Source organism: Lagopus leucura, unplaced genomic scaffold (genome assembly GCF_019238085.1).
Source record: "Lagopus leucura isolate 7727_CA_CO unplaced genomic scaffold, USGS_WTPT01 Super-Scaffold_100002, whole genome shotgun sequence".
NCBI lineage: Eukaryota > Metazoa > Chordata > Aves > Galliformes > Phasianidae > Lagopus > Lagopus leucura.
Genome location: NW_024962263.1, coordinates 6,820,632 through 6,843,559, shown reverse-complemented (window position 1 = coordinate 6,843,559; position 22,928 = coordinate 6,820,632). Strand labels below are relative to the sequence as shown.

Here is a 22,928-nt window from a genome sequence, read left to right as displayed (position 1 = left end):
TATAGTGGTCTGGAACCCTCTGTTAAACACAACAAAGCCAATTCTGCTCTGATGGTTAACTGTCACCTTAAGCTCTGGCCCAGTGACCTGAACTTACGTAGTAGTCCTACTCAAGGTGTCAGCACCGTAGAGCACTACAGCACACTGCGTAGGAGAACTGTAAACTCCTTGCCCCTTTGAAGGCCAAAAGGATGAACTTCACCTAAAACCAACCATAGCATTCCCTGTCCCTTTCTGTGCCCACCACTCCTGCTTGTCTTGTGATGTCTGCAGGAATGGAGAATTAGCCTAGTTTTGTAGTCATTGTAGTCCATGTAGTCATGGATTCTTGCATTAAGGCCAGAAAAGTAATGTTTGGCTACCCCAGAAGTAATTGCAGCTCTATTAAGGAATTTGCCTCTTTCATTCCAGACACCAGACTTTTATCTTTATTCTCTTGCCCATCAACTTTTGATTGCTATAGTGTGATTTCTTACAGCTAACTACATCATCCATCCTCCAAATATTGTCAGCCTTCTACAGCCACCTAATGCTAGTAGATCTTCAGTACAAAGCTTCCTTAAAGCCTCGAAGCTGTCATCGGATCTGATCCAATAGAGGGGTTTTTGGAAACAAATTTTCAGCTTAATTGGCCTCTGGGATCCAGTAACAAATACAGTTTGTTTACTGTAATTGAGCAATGACTTCATATTGTCAGCGCACATACCAGACCTGCGGACTTACAGACTTCAGGCATAAACCGAACACTCACACTGCTTTGATATCTTTAATCTTGGATCTCACTTCAGCAAATGAATCCTCTTCCTATCCTGTTTGCCCGGGTTCTCTCTCCAAACCTGCAACTGCCTGCTGTATAGCTAAGAAATCTGTCCTTACTTCTAGCTGTAGTCACTCAAGAAATTCTTTCCTTCCCACAGTCCTGAGTGTGTTGCATCTGCAGAGGCAGCACTCCTCTTCCCAGTCTTCTAGCCTATAAAGACTGTGGCAACAGATGGAGCTGATCAATCTCACCAGTTTCAAGCTGTATCCACAGCCCAACACAAAACTGAGCCCGAGTGGAAGACTGGAGATTTTGGCTGACTGAGCCCAGAACAGCTGGTCTTCCAGGATCCAGAAACAAAACTTAACTTTCCATATCTATATGCCAATAAAGGGCAAAATTCTTATATTTAGACAGGATTAATCAGCTGGCCCTTGTAGTAGCCTGAGTCTGTCTGTCACAAATCAAACACAACCACAGTGACATAATTAACTTGAGGTCCAGGAAGCATTTCGTAAGGAAAAAACACACCTTAATTCCCTCTGACGTCTCCACTCTTCTTACTGCTTTTGCAGCCCTTGTGGGTTCCTGCAATGAACAAGCCTTTTCTGGTTCTTCTCTCCCAAGGTACACATGTGATTCCAAGCAATCATAGCCTTCAACAAGGAAAGGTAGCTCTCACAGCAATAGACCTAACTTGCACTACAACACTACCATCATGCTACAGACATACAGACCCTACATGAACCAAAAATATATCTTCACCTCATTCTGTCCCATACCGGTTTTAATTATGAGTTTAAAATTTAGATGAGCAGACCCTTTTAAAATGTTTTCCTAACTAGTATTGCCAGCCTTTTCTACTCCGTTACCTCTTCTAATTCATCCATCTATCTTCTCCAAAAGCTGCATCTTTTCTTTCATCTTAATCATAGATTAAATCCTAGGCTAGTTATCTTCATTTTCCCATTCTCATTCTTGATCTGTTTATCTAAAGCACAGCGATCCTTTCCTAAACCCTTACAGCCTATGCAGGAATTCTTTCCCAGCCAGCAGTAGAACTAGCTCTTCAACCTCTGCTTCCTTTTTGCACAGTAGCTCTAACTCTGCCCCATTCTTGAATTCTGTCACCTACCTCAGTCCTGCATGGAGTTCACAAGGACTGTCAATCTGAGCTTGTTGCAATGGATGCCATAATCCTGTGAAGAGTGAGCCGAGGCCTTCTGTTGATCAGGACAGAAGAGCACAAATTTGTCTGGACAAACAGCAGGGTTATTTCTTTGTTCTGTGTGTTGAGTTCAGTTCAGAGAATTTGAGAAGCCAAGGGCAGAATAACTTCATTTGTTGCTGGATCCATAGGATTAATATGGTCACTAACAAGGGGTTGGAGCCGTGGGATCCAGTGCTCAGTTTGGGGTAAGGTGAACTGGGAATGGCTTTCATGCCACCCTTTGGAAGAGCCATGGTGCTCAACTATTTCCAGGAATGATTAGGGTATGAGTAGTTTTGTCCGGGCAGAAGTGACAGACCTAACCACAGTTTTGAGATAAAGAGTTCTGGGCAGGAGGTGCTAATAAACTTATCTGGATCAAAATCAAGAGTGGTGCTTTAAGATACTTCTGTGGCAGACAGCGAACTCTAGGCTTGGTCAGGATTGAGTTTTGGTGGCCCCTGCAGGAAGGAGAAATGACCGCAGATCTTCAACCCTTTGTGTCTTAGAAAGCAGCTATCACCCGCTCCATCAGCCTAGTCCTCTCAGGAACAGCTGCCAACTGAGTACATAGTTCCCACAGAATTCAGAAATAAACTCAGTGTTCCAACACCAGTTCTTAATCCTAACACTAGCCTTGATTCAGGAGAGTGAGCACAATTATCCAAGCCCAAATTGTCACCCATTACATTTTCTTGTTTACTAAGCCTCATTCTACTCAATGGCTCCTGCAGGCTTCACATTTAATACCAGCAGTCCTTGCCCTTCTTTCCTAATATTGAACTGAAACTATCAATGACACCACATCTTTTGCCAACCATAGTATTCCTAGAACCACAATTCTATCATCTCATTTCTCTCACATCCTAATGCCAATCAGCTAGCCACAGTTTAACTTAGGAGGTGACTGCTGTATCATGTGCAATCTCTCTGATACCATCCCTTTTCTTCTTTGATATTTCTTCAAAGATTAAGGTGATCACACAATTCTCCAAAACTTAGCTTTTCCTAAAACTAAACACTTAATGTAGCCTTAAGATGCTCCAAAGCAATTTTCATATTACTTCAGCATATTAACAGATTCTCTTTTCTAAAGCAAGGAGAGATGTCCCTGGCCATTAACAGATGACAGTTCCAGTGAAATTCAGAAATAAACACAGTACTCCTGACGATTATTTCCTTTAGCCCAACCATATCACTAAGATAAACACAAGAATAGAACCCCTACCATTGAGGGGTAACCCCTCAAAACTCAGTTTTTATCCTTTCAGCCCTGCCAGGATTAAACCTCTTCCTACTTCGGTGATTCTGACATAATGTAGGATGAACATTTCCAGCCTTTGGATACCTCAGGAATTCTAGCCTAAATCCCAGAGAGGTGCTGCAGCTAACTCTCGTGTGTTCAGTACTGTCAACATGAGCCTGTATTTTTGCACACCCTATGAAAAACAAACACAGCCCTCTGACTCTCACAATGGTGATCTTTACTATCCTGTGACCAAATTAAGGCTGATTTGGCATTACCGTACCAGCCTGTATCTTATTTAAACAGCTATCAGAAAATAACATATTTTCAACTCTTTCTCAGTCTTAATTGTCAGTTTAACTCCATGCTTCCCAAAGGGAAGTGACCTCAACCATCTGAAAATAAATTCAAGACCGTCTGAATACTACCATGTTCAGGCATACAACGTGTGCTTCTCTCCTAAACTGTACCCTAACCCCAAATTTTGAGCTAGCCTTAATCCAAGGGAGCTGACTACAAAACTCCAGAAGGGTCAATCCTTATTGAGAGGACATCAATCTCATAGATGTTCTGGCCTGATCAGGCCTTGTATCTTTTTGCTATAGGTGTCAGGGTTCAGCACAGAGAAGCCTGAAGATGTCCTGTGGAACCTGTAGGTATCACAGGAAACTGATGAAGTTGGATGAATTCTGTGATGAGGATGACTCTGGGGTTAGCTGTTGATTGATTACTGCTTACCTGACTACACTGCATGTATGACTGAGTTTGCAGTCAGACGAGTGGCTTTGAAGATTTAAAGACAAGGATTGTACTGCATATGGTTTTCTGCAGTGAGGTCTGTGGGCAGATACATCATACTTATTATCTCAATTGCTTGTAATAATTTGTATTTTACATTTGTGGATGGGTCACTGGGATGACTCACTGCTAGGGATCAGGTTGTAGCTTTGAAATGCAAGTGTGGAAGAAACACATATATTCCTATATCCTCCAGATTTTGCAGTAGTGATGCCACTGGTGAAAGTGTGATTTTTCAAGCAAGCAGCAAGAATGTGGAAAGACAGATCTATGGAGAGCATTCCTGGGAGAGATGAGAAACTGGGATCTGTAGGGCATAGAGAGGTTTGAAAACTGAACCTGGCTCAATCATATTTCAGTAAGCACCACTGTTATAAAACCCAAAAGCAGTACCTGTCCATTAGGTGGCTATTCTGGCATTTTCAGGATTTCAGTTTCGAGTATAAGTAAAATGTAGGCACCTTGGTTCTGCTTCACACTTTGATATTGCTGTGAATCTCTACCATGCATGTAGATATTGTTGCTGACTGCTATTGTGGCTGAAAAACGCCTCCCTAATAATTTTAATTGTTATTGTAAGTGTATCTGAAGCTATACATTAAAGAGCAGTCTAGTGTTTCTTTTGGAACCTAGTAATGTGACTTCATTGGAGGAAACTGCAATAGCTATCAGTTACAATTAATTGTTTTTACTCAGATATTTTGTGTTTTTGTTGTCGAGCTAAGATAGAGTAGACAACTTGCCAGCTTACCAAATGTTACCACTCGGTGGTATCAACCTAACTGTATCATCAGGCTTTTTATTTATTTATGAACACCATATGCCTGTCATGTCAAAAAGCAGTGGATGTCATGTGTTCATTCATTAGGCTTCTGAAAATAACAAAGACCCCTGATTATATTGCACGCCATTCATTCTTGCTGGCGCTTGTTTCAGTAAATAAGAAAGGTCGTCAGAACATTCAGTTCATCATGAAGTAAACACACCTAAGTGAAATCCCAAAAATTCTCTGTATATCTATATATACACGTATGCACACACTGATTTGCTGTTGCTATTACTAGAATGCTTAGTGCCTAAAACTCCACGGGTTTTGAGCAGCGCTGAAAAGTAATTATTTTTCTGTTAAAGCAGTAAAGATGATCAGTTTGGACAGTGAGACATTTCTGCTGAAGTTCCATAATGCCATAGCTCTGTGAAAGCATTCAGCTAATTACATCAGACATGGCTTTGTCTTCTAATCCACCAACCACATCCTGTTGCAGAGAGGACCAGCGTGTCTCTGCTCAGTGGCTTGGGCAATACGTTTGACTGCACTGGGAAGCATAGCATACAGTAGTAGGCAGTGCACTCTCATGTTCTTGAGAAACTTAGAAACCTCAACGTCCTCATCATCTTCTCACTCTTACTGATGTATAGTCCTTATCTATGATTACTTCTCGAATTGTCAATTTCTGTGAGAAAAATCTTAATTGGTAAAGCTCCTACTCTGTCTCTCCTGGCAGTATGCCTGTTAGAACAGATTTCACCATAGGATTATTTTTTTTCCCCCTGAAATCTATTAATCTCACTGTTTTCCAAAGTCTCTTTCTTTGTAATATCTGAGCACTAATCAGCATGATCTCTGTCTACCATAAACCTCACTACTCCCAGTTGCATCACCAAATGTAGAGCACCAAGGGTAGTTTCAATCTGATATGGATGTTCTTCCCTTTCAAGGGCAGTGGAAGAGCTGACACAAAATTTCAGTGATTCAGCAAACAAAATTCAAAGCTTGTGACACTGTGTATGAAAGACATATTGCCTGTATATAAGAAAGTAATAGGTATGTCAGATGAAGCAGAGGTGAATGATAACTGTACGCAGAATGTTGAATGCATCCATAAAGGGTTCTGCAAGCACGTGCTGGTGGTAGGGGAACACATGGCAAGGCTTATGAATACCAAAGCATGAATGCCATACTGAGTAGTGCTTCCCAGTGCTGCAGCAAGATCTGAAGTTGTACTATGACGGTCATATGCTCTATGAATGGAGGGAAGCTCTCACACTTGCCATATGAACAAGTAATGTCAGGAGAACAATTAATAATGTCGACATCAGGGGAAGGAATAAATGTAGATTTGCAGACTAGCTGAAGCTTAGAAGTAGAAGTGTTAAACACCAGATTTATTTGTCCTGGCCACAGGCAGCTATGATACAGAATCACGGAATGGCCTGGGTTGGAAGGGAGCTCAAGGATCATGAATCTCCAACCTCCCTGCCACAGGCAGGGCCACCAACCTCCCCATTCAGTACTGGACCGGGCTGCCCAAGGCCCCATCCAACCTGGCTTTGAATGCCTCCTGCCCTGAACAGGGCATCCACAACCTCTCTGGGCAGCTGTTCCAGCACTTCACCACTCTCATAGTAAAGAAATTCCCCCTGACACCCAACCTAAATCTTCCCTCCCTCAACTTAACCCATTTCCCCTTGTCCTGCTGAGGACAGGTATCTAGAAAGTATCTTGTTAGATAGTCTGCAAAACCATATTGAATTTTGCTTGGCATAACAGCTGGATGATTCTATGAGAAGCACAACCCTCTCTATCCAACTCCTGCACATCTTTAAAATGCCTTATACCCCCCTCATCTTGTTATTTGATGGAAGAACAAGTGGTCAGAGCTGCCTGCTAAGCCATATACATGTAGCCTGAACTGATAGACCCATATAATTCATTGCTTGCTTGTATTTCATACACAAAACAAAAACTCTTAGTAAAAGAATATCACCATGAAAAAATTCTCTGCCAGTCCAAATTGGTGGATCTCTGCTAAGGGCAGTGAAACAAAACCCAATTACATCACGTTGAATCTAGACTTCAGTCAAGATAAGCAGGAAAAAAAAGAAACACAAATACTGGGATTCTGATGAAAGACAGAAGCCATTAAGCCCTGGTTAGTTACTATTACAAGGGATTAAACAGACAGTTGATGTAGAGAGCAGTGCACATATATTGGTAGGATAGTAGAAGAGAAAAAGAAAAGGTGATAGGTGGAAAAGGAAAGAGAAAAGTGGATAGGTGGAGAGAAATACAGAGAAAAGGTCATTCAAATACACTTTATTCCCTTCAGTTCTTAGCCATGTTGGAGGGATGCTTCTGAAGGAAGTTCTAAGTGAGCAACTAATTACCTGTCACGTGAACATCTCAGTACTGCAGCTCTGGATCCAGGAATCAACTTCTGTGTGGTTCATGCACTCTCAGCCCTCCAGGGAAATGACTTGCACATTCCTGTCAGAGAGCTGAAAGGCTCTAATTTATGGCCTGGAAATACCACATCCTCATTTGCGAAGTTCAGCCCAACACTTCTTTTTTAAAAGGACTTAGTTCCTCTTGCACTGCTTGTCCTGGGGAAACCAAGCTTGCAGGCAACTTAATTTTCATCTAACCACTGAGACAATCAGAGCAGAGGTCCAAAATGTGCCTTTGCCTATGTCACATTAAGAGGAAAAGGAGGGTTGTAGTGTTCCTCTGTCCTTGCCCAGGGACATATCTGCTAATCCCAGCATGAAGAGAGAAAAAGAGAAGGATGAGCTGCTCCACTGAACTGTCCTCCACTTTCCTTTGAAGGCATCTGGGGTATGGAGAAACATGGAGGAAGAAGAAACAAATTTGTGCTCTGTCTTCTTCACCTGAATATAAGAACCCCTTATATTCTGATTCAGGCACTCAAACTAGAGCTTTACAAGTGCTGGAAGAGAGTTTGGGAGGGCACAGGCATCCCACTTGCATGCTGCCCTCTCAGGACAAACAGCATCTTGACAGTCTTGCCGATACTGAGCCAGAGAGTGGTGTTGTGGGAATACACAACTGTTTTTATTACCTCAGCTGTGTTTTCTGATCCAAAGGTATCAAATCTTGCCATCAAGTATTTTTAGCCCAAACTTTTTACCATTCAGTCTACTTTGCAGGCTTGGTTTCTTCGACTAAAAATAGTGCCAGGCCAACAATAGCTTTTAGGTGGCTCTGCTTTTTGGATTAGATGCCATTTGTTAAAAAAAGCAGTGACACATGACAGCAGTTTGGTGCCTCCATTCCAGAAGGATCTCACGGGGGTTGACTGGCCTGCACTGTGTCCCACCACCTGCTGCAGTGGTACAGCTAGTTCTGCACTGTGACACAGCATTCCTCTCCTTCGAGGACTGTCAGAGCAGATTATCTTCTCCTGTTCAGAGATATTATTTTTCTGGCTGGGATTGAAAAAAAAAACATTTTTTCTTATTTCATTTTGGTAGGTAGATTTAGCTATGTTAGGATTTGGCCAGAGCCCCAAAGTGGAACGAGCTTCCTGCTGAGAAGAACCACGGTGATTTTCTTCATTCTCCCCCAGAAGGTCAGGATTTCTGCAGCACACGGTGCTGGTAAGGTGACACTTGCAGCACACAGCTCTCCTCTGCCCATCTTCCTTCCATGTCTTCACGGAAGTGACTCAGGAGGGAGGCGTGCTGCAATTGCCATTGCTTTCTGTATTCATCCTACAAAGCTGAAAGTCAATTTTGTCAAAAAATTTGGTTTAACCTGCAGGCTATAGCTTCAAAATGCACAGTAGATTGTTGGTTTTTTTTTATTTTGTTGGTTTGCTCTGTTTATCAGTGGAAAGTCAAGCAAATTACACTTTGTCAATTGCATCTACATCTTCATTTCTGCAACCAAAAAAGTTTATGTGGTGTTTTTGAGCATTCTTGTAGCCTTTATTGCCCTCATTCGGAAAATGCATGGCTTTTGTCTTTAACAAGAAGGAGAAAACCGTTCTGACATTGTCATGAGGATAAAAATAGTACTGTTTGGCTGGCTTGCGCCTTTAGACCCTTAGTCTTAACTTTCACAGTTCATCTAAGGTGTGAGGTTATGAAGTAGGACACGGAAAACGTGTCATGCTCTAATGCCTCCATTTTCCCCTCTGGAAAGGACCTTTGCTAAGATGCTACAGCTGTGAGCGTGCTAAGTTAGTGCTGCAGAAGAGCTATCACGTTGCCTTTTGGTTAGCCATGCACAGGGATCAAGGTGGATTTAATTCCACTGAGGAATTGTCATGGATTTGAAAAACAGACTCTGTCAACATGAAACAAGTTAAATATTGTGCTTATTGCTTATAGGGGTCAGGTACAATGCTTGGATTTTCTGTAGGCTGTCTCTTTCGCCCCACAGCATCTAATCTACCCAGTTACCTTTTGTCAAAGTCTATTCATTTGCCATGAAGTTTACCAAATCAATACTTTTTAAAATTAGTCTGAGGAATAATTTTTCTGAGATTTGATCATTTTACCAAGATCTGCTAAAGAGTTAAGCGAGGTCAGATAAGCAAGAATTAATCCACCAGTTGGCCCAATCTCACAGACATTGGGTCCTGCAGGTATGTTGTGTTGCAGCATCTCTCCAGGGAATTTGAGAAAAAGAAATGCAGGAGTGTTATCTGGGACCTTGGTGAGGACTGTGCAAAACTGACTAGCTGCTGGACTGTACACATTCTGCCATTAGAATAGGCTTGCTCTAGACAAGATTGCCCCAGTTCTAAGTACAACAGTAATTTAGGAATCTAGAATCCGATATCATTGAATCAGTATTAAGAGAAGAAATTGGAATCCTGCACATTGGAAAACAGGATTTTGATGCTCTGGCTTGCTAGCTATTGTCATACATAGACTGTCATCCAGTCCATATTATGAGTTGTATTAAATGAAATACCAAGGCAACAAAAACTTAGCATTAAATATATATATTTTTTACTTCCCTGGGAAGAAAGCACATGGTTGTTTCAGCCTATCAACTATTTCTGTGGTATTTATTTTTCTCTGTTCATCTTTGAAACTCAGGAAGGAAATAAAATACCAACATAAATAAATGAAGAAGAAGCTTTCTCAACACCAATAAGCTAGACAAAAGAAACAGAACACGAGATAATGTTTACTTATTCATGATATCTTCATGAATGCCATACTTCAGAGGGAAAGGGAGATTTGTGTTCACGTTTGTCTCTCAAGCGTGTTAATCGGGTTTTATTAAAGTGGGGATGGGAGAAAGCTAGCTTGAAAACAGCTAAATGCAATCCAGATTAGAAGTTCATGTGAAATACTGGAGAGTGAGAGGAATTGTTTAAAGATGGGATGATATGCAAGGGGATAGAAAAATATTTTCATATTCTTATAGAAGGGGAGGAAATGTTTGTGAAAGGATGCATGGGCGTGTGGTAGAAGTAGTGATTCTGTTCTTAGGGGCACTTGGTTCAGATCCCTGTTCTGTAAAAATGTCCTATGTAAGTTTCAGTGGTTTTGTCTGAGCTGCCAGTCTATCTGATATGCGTCTTCTGGGCCCCTAGAAAATAAAGAAACTCCTTGTAATGAGTTAAGTACATGCATAAGTGTGTTTGAGAAGTCAGAGTATTTCTGTCATTCAGATCCATTTTGTCTCTTCTTGCTGTGACTGTTTTGTGTTAGCGTGTTGCACAGGGAGCTCTTGTGTAGAGTTCCTCCATGATGCTGTGACCCTGGATGTGTCAGGAAAACAGTCCCAAAAGTTAAAGCTAGGTATTATGCAGCAGTTTTCTCACCTGGCTCATTGAGATTTGACAGAAAAGCATAAAAAGATTAATGCAGGGAAAGAGTCCCCTGCACTGGCAAGGGATAAACTGAAATGTCAGATCAGTCCCAGCCAGTTGACACTTCTCAGAGCTCTCTCCTTGCAGTGCACTGCATAGCTGCTCTCAGTACAGAGGTCTGGGAGTCCGTTTGTGTCTAGCCATCTTGAAGGCTATGTGGAGAAAAAGCATGCAGCATCTCATAGGATCAGGTTCAAAACGCAGTCACTAGAGCCTGTTCACTGTTTGTATGGTCTGGCTAATGTCACTGCAAGTTACCTGATAGCAGCTCTTAAAATGCTGGCAGTTTCCATGCTGCTAGGCAAATGAGACATGGAAGAATTAACGTATATATATGGTCAATAACACAATATGAAACAGTATGCTTGTATTTTTCATTGAATGAATTCCTCATAGATCCTCTTCTGTCCCTGGGATTCCTTTGCGTTTATTTACATTTTCATTATTCCTTTTTAAACACGTACATTAGAAAGCAAAACATCAGATAACACCACAGTGTAGCTGTAACCCATTAACAAACAGCCACCTCGGGGCTGGGCGTTCTCTCTCAGTTCCCTGTCCTACTAAGCTATTCAACCTTAAAAGACTTCAGATTTGTACGAGTCTTTTACTCACACAGGGAAGCGAGATATTTCTTTAAGAGGTCTGGTAGCCTTTAGTTTTACTAGAAATACTGGCTTTTTAAAGACTGTATTAATAAATACAACACAAGAAGCCGAGCTGTAAGCTTAGGAACCAGCAGCAGCTGGTGCAGTGGGTCCTGCTGCCATGGGCTGCATGTGGCTGAGAGGTCATGCGTTTCCTTTGCTATCCTCAGAAGGTGACTTGGGCCAGGAGGGGCTTGAAAGCTGAAGATTAGTGGGTAGTCATGGCAGCTCTATCGTTTTGTTCTGGGTTTTCTAAATGCCTCATCTCAATAGCTACTTTGCTAACTTGAGTTTCTTCCAATAGGAGTAAAAAAAAAAATCTACAAGAAAACCCACAAAGCTCAAAATGAATGCGGTGAATTTGCAAATCAGAGACTAATCATGCATTTCCCTTCTTCCAGCTTCTCCGTTTTGCTCCGCCATAATTTTGGTCGTGTGAACAGCGTAGCTTCCAGCCATCTGATAACAGTGACTTAAAAGGTGCCCATTGCTGCTGAAGCTTCTCACACAGCTGAGGCAATCACAAGTGTGTGCAGTTTTTGGTTTCCAGCTCTGATGTGGATTCTTGCGAAAAGAGAGCAATCTAGCTTTCCTAACAGTAAGGACATGGAAAGGATCTTTGTTCTCTACCAGTGACCTATTTTCATGAAACTTAACAGTGAAAACATACCTCCTTTGCTACATTTGGTTAACACTGAATAAGATAGATTTCTAGTGACTATGAGGAGAAAAATACATGGACAGACACATGTTCTGATCACACACATTTGAGGCCCGTGTTTCTAAAAACAGGAAAGTAAAAGCAGATTGGAATCATGCATCTGTCCTGTACATGCCATCTCATTTGGAAGTGTGTAAGACTGGTGTTTGTTTGAAAGCGTATTTAATATTTGGTTTAATCTACTCAAGAAAAGAAATGAAAAAGACAAAAAGAAAAGAAGCTCGCACAACCGCTCAACATCTCTGAGCTCCACACAAGCGCACAGAAGCTCTTGAAGCCCTCTGAGGTATCCATTGCCCACCAAAGACTCCCTGTCCACAAAGCATGGCCTTCCCAAAGCTGTGAGGAGGTTGTGGACTCATTTGGCAAATTTAGCAACAAGGCATAGGCATGACTTGGACATTTCTACTGTGTACTGCACGTAGAGTCTCGCTGGTGTGATTGACATGGCCAGGAGTGTATTCTGCAGATGGGGCTGGCAAAGAGTCAGCACCTTTTATTTTCTATTTTTGCCTGGTGTGGACACAAGGGTCAGCCAAGACTGTCTGTTGAAAACAACAGGTTGTTCTCTGCCGTCATTTTTCCAGCCGTGCTCAGCTCAGTCAGTGGTGGAGGGGTCACTTTAATAACAAAATGCAGTCAGCGTCCACGGATTCGCTATCTGCTCAGTATCCCAGAGACTCTCAGCACACTAGTCAGGAATAGGAGGGGGCAAGATGAAGGGAAAATTGTGGATCCTGGTTTCAAGATCTGAATGATTTTAAACTAGTGTGAGATGCTACCGAAGAGGAATCTTTGTCTAAAATACTCAGGCTTCAAGTTTATCTTACTCTGAAGGAAGATGTTCAGTACAAGCTAAAAAGCTCAACAACTTTTGCCATCATAAGGAATGTGGGGAAGCCGTTGCCAATCAGCAGCAAAACTCCATCCAGGAAATATTTATTGCCATGGCGACCATATTAAGTTGATTCCTTTTTCTTCTGTACAGAGCTGACTTAATTATTTCAGATATGTATAAATAGCTTCCTGTAGGGCCAAAACTAATGGCTTCAAGGTGAAGTTGCGCAGGCTTGGTGCAACTTTATACAGACAGATGGAAACCCTACTTCAACAGAGGAGTTGGTGTGAGCACACAGCTTTTAGTGCTATACTGCATTCAGCGTGGCTGCGTGTGTGCTTAAACTCACGTATGTGCTGAAATAGGTTGCTGCAGTTGACAGCTGATTAGCGAGCATTTCTGTTTCAAACAATGTGTTGTGGTTTGATTAATTTTCAAAGACTGGTGAAAATAAGTATTTGCATCATTAGTCATACTAAGAGAGGTCAGTTGCTCAGAAGTTGCTGTGAGAGTCATGGAAAATCTGGGTATGTTCACCTTTGGTGGATTCATCTTCTCCTCACTAATACTCAGCCTCTGTGGGTCGTCCTTGCTTCCTTACTGTTGTGTATACTGGAGCCAGTGAAATTGTTGAAACACATGCAATTTATAATAGTCTAAATCAGACTTTTTTTCTGTGAGTGGGTAAGTCGAGCATGCAGTGTGCATAACCACCAACATTTCTGGTCCCTTCAGTAGGAAATTGTCTTGAAAACTCAATCACAGAAAGATCTTTCAGCCACTCAGCATCATTTGCGTAGAACGTGAGTTCCACATCCATTGACTCTGTGTTGTCCCAGGTGTTAATTCTGCTTTGTAAACACAATCACACTGTCACTTTAGGGAAGAGAGGCAAGAGGAAAAGGTTAAGGGAATTACTATTCCTGCTGCTTTTCAGAGCTTTCATCCCCTCCAGTAGAGCATGGCCTATGCAAATGGGTTGCTCCACATTTGGCGTGTCAGGGGGCATTAGCCTGTTGTCCAGTGTCAGGATAGCAAGGAACAGCTGAAACTGGGAGAACAGAGAGGGAAAAATCCAGAAGCATCTTAAAAATGACAGTGACACAAATTGCCATCTGCAAAGACAATGAGAAAACTGGATGTTTCTTTAACGCCCTTGCATCATCTTCATCCATACTCCTCTTCCATTTTTTCAGACCATACTTTCTATCTGACATTTGACACCTTTTCTAGCTTTCTTTGCTGTTGTTTTTTTTTTAGCATTGCAAATTGATTTTTGTCTAAGAGTAAGAATCCAGGCGGTATCTCTACAAAAAAAAAAAAAAAGTGCTGTTTTTGTTCTTGTTGTTGTTTGGTTGGTTGGTTTTAATGCACCCTGAGGTTACGGTTCTCATTTTTTCCACCCAGAAATTACCCGGTCTTTGCTATTTTCTTAGACTGATGGAGACCCAGGCTTGAGGTGCCTCAAACTGTGTACAAAGAGTGGAGTCAAGAGACCTGATCTTCAGAATTTCCTCTATCACCTGCAATAGGAATTCATTGAAAACAGCTAAGATGTCTTCAGATGGTATCAACAAACTTCCCATAGAAAAATTTAAGCCATGGAGCCCTTATCTCTCCCTGCAAGGCAAGACCTGATCAGAAATGTTTCTGGGACAAAATGCCCCTCCTGAAGCTGGTAGGCCCATGCAACTGCTTGACGGGAACAAGATCTCCTCCTGCATCATTTATTTTGGAATATCCATCAGCTCCAGAGGCCTGCTGTCTGCTTTCCTTTTTGTAAGTGTCTGTGGGCAACTTCTCTTCATTTTTCCATGCAGAAGTGTTTTGGGAAGGGCAGCAGGATTCCTTTTCCATGGAGGACCTTTTCAGAGAGGACCAGCAGTCTCCCTGGAGCTGGGGCAAGGAATAGGAAAGGAGTCTTGTCTGTCTCCTTCCTGTTCCATCTCCTATCTCATAGGAACATGCACAGCAGCATCTCCCACAGCAAGAATCTTTCTAGGGTGATCATTTGACAATTTTGAGCTTTTCCACTTTGCAGTCCTCACAGTAGTTTTTCTGAGTAACAGTTGCATCAAACTTTGTTCAGTTAAGTAAGAAGTTCAAATGAATAAGATGCTTTTAACCCATAAGTTCATGTCCTAAGAGCAGTGATGCCATGACAACTAGTTGATTTTGTCATCGGTGCCATATTTATCAGAGATTGGGAACTTACCCCCAAATAAGGCAATTGATGTGCAAAGGAAAAGTCCTCTCCTCCCCATCTCATCACACCTCTGAGTGAGGAGGGCTTTTTTGTGCCAGAAGAAAAGCCAGATACAGTCAAATGAAGGAGGAAAGGAGTGGCATTTCTCTGCCTGGGAAAAGCCAGAAAAGGACATGCTGGAGACCCCTCAGGGCAATCTCAGAGGGATTAAGCTGTAGTGTACTGTACAGAAAAACCAGAGCTGAACCTGGAAACATGCAGCTCCATGAAGCATGGCTCCTGCGCCCTGTGTGCAAGAGGCTGTTGTCCGTCAGCTAAAGCATAACGCCATGCACAGTGCTATGACAGCTGTTGGAAACTGTTATGTCAGTGTACCTTTTCTGTCCCTTCAGGAATAGAAGATGCTGTGCTCTTTTGGATTTCTTAATGCCCTGCTTAGTCTGGATCACAAGCCAGTGAGACATTGATAATTTTAACCACAGACTGCATGAGCCCGTTTGTTTATATTGCTGGGACAAACACTTCCAGAGGAAGCCCGTGCCAAAAGTGATTGGAATATCTTCTCTTTCTTTACACCTTTATCTTCTCTCCTTTTTCTGCAGAACATTGCTGCATTATCACTGCTTTCTTCGAAAAGAACAATCTTCTCTGCCTGTAGTTTCCTTTTGGAACTGTGCTATTCCTTTCCAGTAAATTGTAGGAACTTTTGTACTTTCATACCAAATGCACTAAAATTTGTTACAGACCCCAAACCTGCACAAATCCACTGTAAATGCCAATTTTACAATTGCATTCTTTGCTTTTTTATCCCTGCTGCTGTTTGATTTTCAAAGGGAAAGAGAGAAGTTAAATATTTATGCAGGGGAAACTGAATTTACACAATAAATAAACAGAAAAAAGCAGAACAATAATCCCCCCTCTGCTCTAATTTTCACTAACTCTGCATGTATGCTGTTCCACAAAGAAGTGTGCCTCCTACTCTCATCCTATATTCAGCAGATGTGCTCTTAACTGCTCTCACTCCTTTTCAATTCCTTCACATAAAATAAAAACTTCCATTGTGTTTCACAAATTCAACATGATACGGAGGTTGTTTTGTTTTGTTTTACTTTGTTTTCTAAAAAGAAATGTGTCCTGCTTAACCTTAGTACAGCAAGGAAATTTGATTATCACTTGTTGAAAGGCATGCAGGTCACGTCAAGTGTTTCTGACATGTCTATTTTAAGTTAAGTTAGAATTTGTATTCGGATTAGGAGAGAGTAAAAAGACTTGGACAATAGATAAGTCTTTGCCTGTGAATGAAAACTGGAATATGCATGTTATGGTCAGACAGACTTCTTTTAGGGATGTGAGGCTTTGGTTGGGTCACTGCCCAGATGTCCTAATTTAAAAAAAAAAAAGGAAACAAAGCCATACAGGAGAACTAATGTGAAATTGCTTGTGAAAGTTAACTAGAGTTTTTCTTCCTATGCATTTTAGTCCAGTAGTAAATTACATAGTGAAAGTAGTAAATTTTGTTCTATATTCCAGAAACCTGTGTTTCTATAGCATTGCTGTAACTGTTAAAAACATCACAGGTCTTGGCTCCTTCAGCTTGCAGCAGCACCTAACTCAATTGGAGTCAGCAGCTGAGTCCAGAATGAAACTGCTGTCTGCTCAGGAGTGAGCTCTCAGCATTCTCTCATGCCTCCAGCAGAAGCAACATTGCTGCACATTCCTCCATGAGCTGAAGTACTCCATATCCCTTCCTCTGAAACCAGGGGTCACATCTCTGCGTGGGGCCTGTAAAGTTAGGAGCAAAGTACAGAGCCCAGTTAGGAGCCATTTATCCACGCCCATATGTGAGGTCAAGGGCTCATCAGAAGTGGAGTCTCAATTTGAAACAGGGGTCATGACCAGAAAATGTCTGAAAATGGCTAACAAGGATGCCAGGTTTGAGAATTGTTCTTGGTAGGAAAAATGTTAAGTGTTGCTTTCCAAGCAGTTATCATGTGACGTTTGGAGGGGAGGGCTGCACTGGTCACTGCTCAGCTCACTCCTTTTGGAAGCAGGCTGGTTCTTGGAAGAAAAAGTCTGAAGATCTGAGTTGTTTCTGCTGAGAGAGATGCTGAGACTTTGCTGGATTCGGTGCCTGTTTAGTCTGTAGCCAGCTCTGAGCTGAAAGGCAACACTTGTGATAATACATTTTCTTCACCGTAGAGACAAGTGCACCTCCTGAGGGAAAAACAGTTGCTTTGACATTTCAGGCTGGGAAACCTGTCCTTGACACATGCACAGCCCTGATACACGGTGCCTTGGCTGCGGTACTTAGGGCTGTCGGGAGACTGGCACCAGCCCTGCTTGGAGGCAGCGGTGTGCCAGCAGTGCAGAGCAGCCAGTCCCCAGCAGAGATGTTTGCCCTGGGAAGGCAGCAGGGCACTGCAAGTACAGTCTCTGTCACAGGAGATCTGTTTTCTGCATTAACTGCAGCGCTGAGCACTTGCTTACACACGGTAACGTATTTATGTTAGCAAAAGCCCCAGTGGGACAAGGGAAAGGAGAAACCAAGCTTATGTTATGCTGTGACTGCCAGCAGTCACAAACTGCACCATGGCAGGAACTGAGTGTGAGAATCAACTGTGTTCTCAGACTTCTAGGAGCTGCAGTCTTGATTTGCAGAGCTGCCAAAGACCTGCAGCTCTCCTGCCTTCAGCTGGATGGGGGAGCAGCCTTTCTGGAAATGTGCCCACGGGATTTAAAATCAAGCCCCTGGCTGGTAACGGAGCTTTACAACCAAACATTGGTGCCCAAAGGGCTAGGCAGCAAAAGCACAGAAAAAAATGACTGGGCAGAGAGGTGACTATGCTGGAACATATATCATGAATGGTTTATGGTTGGACTAGATTATCTTAGTGTTCTTTCCAGCCGTAATGGTTCTGTGATTCTACAATTAATGTGAGTGACAACGTGAAGCACAAATAAAGTCACATTGTACTTTACAGGCTTACACTGTGGGTCTGCACCCACAGTCACTGTTTCATAACAGTGGCTGGCCAAGACCATGCTAAAACTCAATCTGAACAAACGTACCCTTGGCTCAGTGAAAGTGATGGGGCTCCAATAGTAGTGGAGAATTCAAGGCAGCCAGCTTTACTGCCTGTTTGTGCTTCTTCACCTTTATAATCCACTTTCAGAAAAATCACCAGCTGATTACAGAGGTGAGAGGTTATGGGCCCATGAACCAGGGAACACTAAGCGGTGATCCGTACATGTGACAGATGAGCAATCATGTCCGAACACAAACTATGCCATCAGTATTACTTACTTTTAAAGCGCTATTATCCCTGCATTGTTCTCTCTCCTCAACAATTAGTCATTCAGGCCCTTGAGAACTTTAATTCAATAATCCATACAAGCTCATCAAGCAAGTCTCGCACAATCCCAATGTTACGTACAAGATTTATAGGACAGAACTGGTTGGATGTGAATGTGGGAGTAATGGTCCATAAGCAAATGTGACATAAAAAGAAGTCAGCCAGGGAAGCAGCCTCCTGAACTCAGAAAGCCCAGCAGTAGCGGGAGATGCTGTTATTGCAAAATGGCTTTAATCTTTTGAGGGGAAAGGGAGTCAGTTTTTCATAGGAGAAGAAGTAACTGCATAATGTTCATGGTGTTTACATACGAATCAATGAAAGGCAGTCCCTGGTTTTGAAATCATGTAGAGCTGTACCCATTTTCCTTTTGAATGTGGCATTAAGGGAGCCTGAGCTCCTCTGTTCCCTCCCTCTTCTTTGCCTTCTTTTTTCAGCAGAAAAAGACCTCACCGACGGAGAGAAAATAGATTGAAAGCTCTTGCATCCAGACTGTTTCAAACAAAGCTTGGAGAGACTTTGGCACATAATGTCTCTGACATTATGTTCGCTGCCCTTAGAAAGCAATAACCAAATACATTCTGCTGGCAGTTAGCAACTGCAGTGATTTCAACACAGATGAGAGAAAAGAGGACAAAGAAAGAATATGCTTAGTGCATCCCTTTCACTACGAACCTATGGGCCAGCTGGAATGTTTACAAAGCTCTAAGGCCAGCCAGCAGGGAGTTGCAATAATCTAATTTTAATTATGTGACAAAAGCATGAAGAATCATTTCAAGGGCCAACAGAGGAAAATGGTTGCAGCTTGCCAATATTCCTTAGATGGTAAAAGGAGACAAGTTAACCCACAGAATTTAGTTGTTTCTCAAAAGGCTAAATGGATCTATCAAAACTCCCAGCCCATTGTTGTTAGAGAACAAGTTTGTTGCCAGAAAAAAAAAGCTTTAGATGTTTAAGAAAGTTTCAAAGAAGCATCGAGGCAAAACAGCGATACCTGTGCCCCTCTTCATAAATAAAAAATGTACTTCAGCAGTGAGAAAACAAAGTCCCATAATCATATTAAACTGGCTAATATGAAATGCAGAGTATACGTGTTGCTAGGAACAAGCTGACAGAGCTTCAGCCTGCATTCTCCAGCCTCACAGCCTTCTGGCAGGATCACAAAAATAAAAGAGCTGTTATGCTCTCCCTAAGCGAAGCACAGTTAAAAAAGAAAGAAAAAAAGAAAAGAAAGAAGAAAAGAGGAGCAGAGCTGAAATCCTTTGCTCTGCACACATCACAGCCCTTTGGGAGAAAAGGACTGCTGCCTCCTGGCAATCGTAAGACGGAGCTGACAGCAACCACCCAAATCATTGTAACTCCACTGAGTAGATGGCCGTTGTAAAACGTGAAAATGAGTTATATTTCATGTTCATGGAAGATTAATCCATGGGTCTTATAGTAGTATGTTCTTTCGGGATGCACTGAATCTAAACTTTTAATGCAGATTGTCCTCATTTTATTGTTCAGTAGTGCTTTATACTGTCTCATGGTTCTCTTTCATCTGCTGTTGCATGGGGATTTTGTACTTTGGTTTTATTATTGCTTGAGGAGAAAAAGGAGGAGAAGGAAGAGGAAGAGGAGGAAGAGGAGCAAACAAAATTTCAGTCTTTTGTGAAGACATTATTGGAAATACTGCATTTCCAGAATTAACATTCAATAATTTAACAGTCTCTTGGGCTTCACGGAAACTTTCAAATAACAGCATAGAATGATTCAAAGCTTGGTGATGCGCTTGAGCTATTCCTCTTGCCACAGCATCACTTTGATGACAGCATTACAAAGGATGCCAAAAAGTGCAAGCAGTCTGTTTCTGCTTCTACTTTTTGTTATTCCACTAAGTGAAACAACACGTTGCAAAAAAAGTGCATGACTTTCAAGTTCAAGAAATGTTAACCTTGTCTTCCATACAGAAGAGCTTCAGTTAAAGTACATTATCATAATTTAGAGCAATTGCCATTTGAAATGGGAGTGCACTACAACAATGTGTATGATAAGCAACCACTGAATGTGGTGTGCATAGTCACTGTGTTGGCATAGTCCTATTTCCATCTGGCTATGCAACTTTGCAGAGCAGTTATGTCATGGAACAGGATTTGTCTCCTGTACAGCCAATGGAAATTCAGGTGAAAGTGATTTTCTATCTATTTTGCATGTCCTCAACATGCGAGTGGTTCCCTTCAGAAAATCAATTGGGTGTTCCTGTAGAGAGACTTTAACAAAAGCCTCTACATAAGTAGAAATCATTATTAATAAGAAACTATGTAAATCTTCATAAAGTAACAAACTCAAAACTTTTCTCTGCTGACATTCCATATCGCACTCTTCTTTAGAATGATATCAATAACAACTAAAGTGAACTCAGAGTAATTATTCCCAAAGACATTATCAGTGTTTATTGCCACCTGCAAGGTATTCTTCCCCATGATGTGACCATGACATTCTCATTCTTGATCAACGCTATCATTCAGATTTATACAACTTGAGGTCTTTTTCTGTGACACTAAACACTCTTGTGTGGGATTTCCTTCCAGTGCCAAATGCTTTTGGCTCACTTCAATTGTGCCTTTTTTGCATTTCTCTGTAGTAGGATTTAAGGTGTGATGTTTGCATTACTTTGCTTATATTCAAACCATCCCTAGCCAGGTTTTAACATAGATGTATTGCACGTGTTAACACACACTGCCATCACCCCTCGGATCAGGGAACAGCTTCAGACACTGATAATTAAGTCACAAAATGACAGAATTATATGGGTTGGAAGGGACCTCATCAAGTCCAACCCTCAGCTAAGGCAGATTCCCTACGGAAACCTGCACAGGAAAGTGTGCAGGCTTGATCATCTCCATAGAAGGAGACTCTACACCCTCTCCAGGCAGCCTGTTCCAGTGCTCTGTCACCCTCAAAGTAAAGCTCTTCCTCATGTTCAGGTGGAACCTCCTGTGTTCTACTTTGTGCCCATTGCCCCTTGTCCTGTCAGTGGGCACCACCAAAAAGAGACTGTCAGTCTCCTGTGTCCTCAAATCTGTCCTCCTCAGTGACTGCCCATGGCACTGTGCTAGATGAGGTGAGAGTGAGCTATCTGACCACAGTGTGCTGCCTGTGCATCACTTCTGCTGCTGTTGTTACCAGGGACTGCAAGGGTCAAGGCAAGATGGGGAACGAGGTGAATAAGGCAGTAATTACTGCTGTGGGGTCTTCCTTCTTCCTTGCAGCGAAAGTCACTGTCAGATCTCCTGAGAGATGAAGTCAGAGTTGGTGAGAGATGCAGCGTGATGCTACATTGGGTCATAAAATACAAAATAAGTTGTTTTTGCAGCCAGACAACACTCATTAGACAGTTGATGCTTGAATTCCATTAACTAACAGCTTTACTCCATCATACTCCATCTTAGGAGTATGCAAGAAGTCAGACTGATGGATTCTGTACAAACCATTGGGCAAATTTAGGAAGCATGTTAGAAAAGAGCAAGGAAAAAATTAGAAGAATTTGGGGTTGCCATCAGCTTTCTGATTGTATAACTGTTTGCATATGGTTATATATCTGCTGACATGAATAATTCTTCAGATAGCTCTCAAGAAATCCTTTTATATTCTATGGTTATTTCCTTAGTAATCTGGCAAGGGACACTTGCAGTTTCTGGAAAATTAAATTCATTTGCCATGAAATTGGCAACTTTGGGTACTAGAGACTTTGATAAATAGCCTGGAGTAGAAAAAGCAAGAAAGGGTAAGACCTCAAAGTGTCACTTCTGAAACGATCTGGTTTCACTTTTCATTTTACAAGTGACCCCCTTTCGTTTTTACAATGAGGTTTAAAATAGGTGGTCTTCAAGCTAAATCGAATAATTCCGTACTCAATTCACATGGTTTTTTTGTTTGTTTGTTTGTTTTTTCCCCCATTTATTCAATGCCTTGAAGTGGAAAGTAGATTATTCAGTCAGCTCCAAAGGGTGTTCATTTGAGAAGCCAGAACAGGGAACTGAGGTGACAGAGCAAGGCGCAGTGGAGGGATTGATAAGCTAAGCAGTAGCTGTTGGTTGACAGAGATTGTTTTTGTTAAGGGAAGGGTTGGAAATATCTCCTATCCATTTCTATCCCTTGTTTGTTAAAGGAAGATGAATTTCACAGTGGCATTCTCAAATGATTAAAGGTCGATATGAGGGCTGCTCTGAAAGTAATGCCCCCTATTTTATTATGTTGGCCCACAACATCAGGAGGTGGATGTTGGTGGTGTGGCAGCAGGGGTTGAACCTTCCCACCAACATTCCATCACATTTTACTGCTGTGCGACAGATGGCAGCAGAAGGGCAAACTGAGAAAATGGCATCTAACATGGAAGTGTGAATGAAGCAAAGGTGTGTCACTGAATTCCTCCACGCAGAAAAAATGGCACCCACTGACATTCTTCAATACTTGCTGAATGTTTATGGAGACCAAGCAGTGGATGTGAGCACAGCGAGGTGGTGGGTTGCACGTTT

General features: G+C 42.0%; 1 long non-coding RNA gene across 1 annotated transcript in view; it reads left to right on the top strand.

Moving 5' to 3' along the window:
- Window positions 1-16,178, top strand: part of LOC122178642 — a 55,712-nt gene extending 39,534 nt beyond the window's left edge. The window contains exons 4-5 of the long non-coding RNA XR_006178409.1: window positions 14,289-14,631; window positions 15,451-16,178. This is a non-coding gene — a long non-coding RNA (uncharacterized LOC122178642). The remainder of the gene's footprint in view (window positions 1-14,288; window positions 14,632-15,450) is intronic.
- The last annotated feature ends 6,750 nt before the right edge of the window (window positions 16,179-22,928 follow it).